The 4,601-nt window shown below is 37.8% G+C and overlaps 1 pseudogene; it reads right to left on the minus strand.

Annotated features, from left to right (window-relative positions):
• Positions 1–1,616: 1,616 nt before the first annotated feature.
• On the minus strand, positions 1,617–2,059 carry LOC116873476 (annotated as a pseudogene).
• Between the last annotated feature and the right edge of the window lie 2,542 nt (positions 2,060–4,601).

A 4,601-nucleotide genomic window follows, 5' to 3' on the forward strand; every position in this document is an offset into this window, starting at 1 on the left:
GTATTATTTCTTTGTTGATTTTTAATTTTCAGGATAAAACTGTCAAAACTGGTCTGCAATGAACTGAAACATAATTACACTTAATTGCCCAGTCTCCATGTCTTGGGGCCCTTTGTTGTTGGGTTCCTTTTATCCAAAGAAAGCTGTCCTTTACCTCAGCATTATACTTGAACATTGGGGAACAAGAAATAGTGTATGTACAAAATGAAGCTGAAAAAGAAGTTGATGATTTAAATAAATGAGCATTGTTTCTTATAAAACCCAGGAAGGATAAAGAGCCCCACTCAGTTCATTAACCAGTTACTAAATGGTGTTTGTGTTATCCCCATGAATACTAAATGAATTCATTATGATATGTGCTATTACAGTGAATAGCAAATGAATTCATAACGATGGGCTCCATAAAAATATTCCTAATGGAGAAGTTATGCATTATCAAGCTGGTTTCTAGAGTAACTGAGGCTTACATTTAAATGGGGGAAATAAATAATATCAGGCACAACATGGGTTAGTTGGAGTTATCGGAGTAGGTTCTACAGAACAGAAAACACCATTCATGTCTTGGTCATGTGTCCGTAGCCTCAGATGACTCTCAGTTTTTGGTTTCTGTCCTTTATCATTGGTACTTATGTCTATTTCTGTCTTTGATTCAAAGAGATGGGTACAGTCCTATGTACCTGGTCAACAGTAAACCTTAGGTTTGTGATGACACAGATTAGGTTGGAAAGTTTGAAGGGTTTTCAACCTTTCCCACCCAGAGGCTATCTGAAGGAATGGCTACCACACTTGACCAATCTGCAGGTCAGTTGTGGTACATAAAATCCAGTGAACCCCCTCATCTGTCCACTTTTTCTCAGCAGAAGAATAAAATAAATTTTAGAATTAATGGCATGAATGGTGTACCCTTGAAGTAATATTTGAATCTTATTGACCATCGTAAATAGATTATGAAGTCATGGCAGCAACAAAAGCACAGATGGTGTCTTATTATAAACCTGCAAACTACAAGCAATGAGCCTGAAGACCACTCAGAGGGCACTTGTGGGCCATCAGTGGTCTAGAAATCACGTTATGGTAGCCTCTCATCTAAAGGTATAATTAATTTCTTAGGAAAAAAAATGACACAGCTTCTTGGTTCATAATAAAATTAAAATACTTCCAGGGCTTAATTTTCAAGAACCAGCAGTTTTATATGTCACCCTAATTTATTATTATATTTGAGCCTATGAAAGTAAAATTTAGCAAGAAGTATAAAAAGTAGAAGAAATAGAGAGCAGAACTTTACTAATGCAAGCAGTTTAACAATTCAATTAAAGTAACATTACTTGCAACCTCCAATGTGCAAAGCGTTGTGGGAGATACACAAATAAGACACTGTGGTAGTCCTTAAGAAATTTTCAACATAGTCTGTCATGTACATATTTTTGGGGAGGGAGATGCAATATTTTAATCTAAAGGTAGCGCATAATACTATAAAGGGACCACTCCCAGCTCCAAGAGTTCCCCTCCAGATTATAAGGGAGTTCTTAAAAATAACTTGATTTCCTAGAGGCTGACCACCTCCCCATGAGAGGAGAGGTTATGGAGTAAACAAAACTTTGAGGTCTGCTCTGTTTTCACTCACAGACCTGGTTCTGAGCAGAGCTCTTGTAATCCACCAGCTCCTCGGGCTGAAACCACAAGCCAGTCTCCTTTTTTGCACTCTCACAGAATTGCTGCCATGGATAATGTTCCTGCTAATGTGGATGTGAAGGTCCCTATGAAGGGTCCCAGGCTTGCAGTCTACAGGGGCTCCCTAGGCCTGTCTTCACCACATTCAGCCCCTCCCAGACCATGGCAACCACAGGCTCTGATTACATGTTCTTCACCAGGCTGGCAAAGAATGGATGGTCCTTTAGGTCAATGTAGTATCCCTTGAGAAGGTCTTCAGAAGCTTGAATTAATTTTGTAGCAATCAGGCAGAATCTCTTTTGCTCAAAACACTTAATGATCTCTCCCACCAGGCTGTGCTGGACACCATCAAGCTTGATGGCAATAAGGTGCATTCACTGTTGGCCATGACCCTGGGGATACAGAGCCTTCCAACTGTTCAGGCTACCACTTCATCTGGGGCCACTCGGTCATGTACATATTTAACCATGATACAAGTTGGACTGTGATAAGACTTAGAACCAATATACACATGATGGAATGTGAATAATAGCAAAATAACAGCAAACAATTCTATAGCACTTGCTATGTGCCATGAACTTTTCTAAGCACTTCACATAAATTAACTCATTAGTCCTCACAACAAACCTATGATGTAGGCATTATTGTTATATTGTGATCTCCAATTTAAATGTGAGGAAACAGAGCCATAGATGGTTAAAAAACTCAGAGATAGCTAACTGACCAGGAGTTTTCTTGCTTTCCTTCCATGACAGAGGGTTGTTGCTGAGAAGCAGCTGCCACCTGTAGAAAATGTTAAGGTTGTAGACGAGGATGGAACCATAAGATGGAACATGCGTTCCTGGTACCATGAGAAAGATTGGACTTTCCAAAAAAACAAGGTGGTGTTAAATGTGGAGAGGTATAAAATCGGATGATTTATAGAAAGAGGCACAAAAAGATGTTTGATAATTAGAACATCAATGGTATTTTTAAAAATTTTTATTTATTCATTCTAGAGAGAAAGAGAGAGAGAGAGAGAGCATGGAGGGAGAGGTAGAGGGAATCTTCAAGCACATTTTCTGCTGAGCTTGGAGCCCAACACAGGGCTAGATCCCACAACCCATGAAAGCATGACCTGAGCCAAAACCAAGAGTGGGATCATCAACCCACTGAGCCACCCAGGCACCCTGGTATTTTTAAGTAAGTGGGTTCATGGCAATAGTAATATATGGATGTGGTTTCCAAATTATACCTAATTAAAGAAAGACTAGGACAAAAAAAGTGATGATAGTAAGCAAAGCTTGACCTCCAAGGAGTTCATTGTTAATGATCAGAAACTCGAGGATGAGATTAGTTACAGACCTTTTTTAAAAGGAGACCATTACAAAATAAGCATGGAGTGATTTAAGAATGATTGTGGGAGGAGAGGAGTGAATGGAGACAGACTGAAGATGTACTCACCCTTTATAGTACATGTTTTGTACACTACCAGTAGCAGATGAAATGGCCAAAAATGCAGCTTTTTGTTAGTGGTTGGACACCATTGTGTCAAAAAACATATGGCTTGGTAATGATGTCCCCTCTTTATTTTTTATTTAACTTTATTTTAATTAATTAACTTTTATTTATTTTATTTGTTATATGTCTTCCTTCTCTTTATTGAAGGTCCAGAGTCTGAAAGATTGCCAAAAATTCCATCAGGAAACATTGAAGTGATATTGCAATGAGCCAAATGTTGAAAAATTTTAAAAACTCTTCTCTTGGCTTCCCTGAAGGGACTCTGTGGGTTCACTTCCTCCTCTCTCTTGGTCTCGAGCTAATTTCCTTCTGTCTTTGGATCACAATCACAAAGGAAGTAGATCCATTGCCTAATGAAGAGCTTGAGATAATTGTTCAATGCTTGGTCCATTTCAATATCATTTCAGCATCTCCTGATGAAATTTTTGGCAATTTTTCAGGCTCTAGACCTTCAATATAGAAAGTATGAAAACACACACACACACACATACACACACACACATTCATATACATGCACACACCCCTCTAGTCAATATAATTATAATACACAAAAGCTATAGTTTTGAATAATTTCCTTTACTACCAAAAATATAATATATATAGTGATTCAAGTAGCTTTAATTACCTTAACTTTATTAAAACAATGGCATTAGTGCTTGTCTAACTTGTTATTGGCACATTATACTTTCAGAAATGAAGGAACTTATCACATAGGACCAGTAATATGTTAAACGAAGTAAGTATAATTAAACATGAGATTTAACATGTTATCTCATTTAATCCTCACAGAAATCCCATGGAACAGGTATTATTATGCTGTTTTACAGCTGGCGAAACATGTTTAGTGACTTACCCAAGTTCACACGGGGTGGAGAGGAAAAGCCTGGTCTTGAATGGATTCCAGGTATCTGACTACTGCCTCCCCATGCTTTACATTTGTTTTGTTTGTACTTAAAATTGAAAGTAAAAGGCAAGTGTAAACTTAAATCCTACTATGCTATTAAAAATCATGTTTTTTTGTTTTTTGTTTTTAGTGTAATGAGTTCTAAAAACTGTTCACAGTCTTGTACTGTGGCTTAACACCTCAGCAAAGATAGCTCTTGGCACTTTGAAAGCGGGACCATTTTATACAGCCTGAAAATGCCCTCAAATAAGGCTACTTAGTAGCAACTCTACTGACAACTTCTTGAGTGTAAAATACAAACAGAGTCTAAATGGAAAGGAATAATTTTGTGGGGGGACATGTTATTATTAGCAGCCTTAGAGTCAGCATGTTCTTAGCATGAAAAAACAATGTTCTTGAAGAAAAAACAGCAAAGTAGCTTTACTGATACTGGTCTCTACTACCCTCCTGGAGGTAACTGATGATCAGTTACTTTACTGTCCTCGGTATCTTTTCCATTTTTACCATAACAACCATAGGAATAGCA

This window comes from Lontra canadensis, unplaced genomic scaffold (assembly GCF_010015895.1).
Source record: "Lontra canadensis isolate GAN:19392208 unplaced genomic scaffold, GSC_riverotter_1.0 scaffold33, whole genome shotgun sequence".
Classification (NCBI taxonomy): domain Eukaryota; kingdom Metazoa; phylum Chordata; class Mammalia; order Carnivora; family Mustelidae; genus Lontra; species Lontra canadensis.